Consider the following 409-nt stretch of genomic DNA (forward strand, 5'->3'; position numbering starts at 1 on the left):
TATCTGATGGTAACTCCTCATCTTCAGTATGAACATGAATTTTGTCACTTATAATAATTGAGCAGTTGAATAATAGAATTAGGTGTGTTAGTGCTGGGCTAGAACAAAACTCTGCACACCCTCTACCTCGTTCTCCAAAGCCGAATGAGCATTGAACTAGACTATCACTAGGACTCAATTTTTAGGGCTAGCCAAAGGGAGGGGCATCCGAATTTCAGTATTCCTGCTGGGGTGTAGTCATTATGCCGATTCTGTTGCAAAACGTTTCGTCTGTTACAAAACGTTTTCCGTGAACTTCAAACGGAAAACGCAAACGGGAATTTCTATTGGACAAATTAAGGTAGGTCCCTCGCCGTTTCGTTACGTTTGGTCTGTTTGCTCCATTTGGTTCTTAAACGGTAACCGGTTT

The sequence above is a fragment of the Oncorhynchus nerka genome, linkage group LG5 (assembly GCF_034236695.1).
Source record: "Oncorhynchus nerka isolate Pitt River linkage group LG5, Oner_Uvic_2.0, whole genome shotgun sequence".
Classification (NCBI taxonomy): Eukaryota; Metazoa; Chordata; class Actinopteri; order Salmoniformes; family Salmonidae; genus Oncorhynchus; species Oncorhynchus nerka.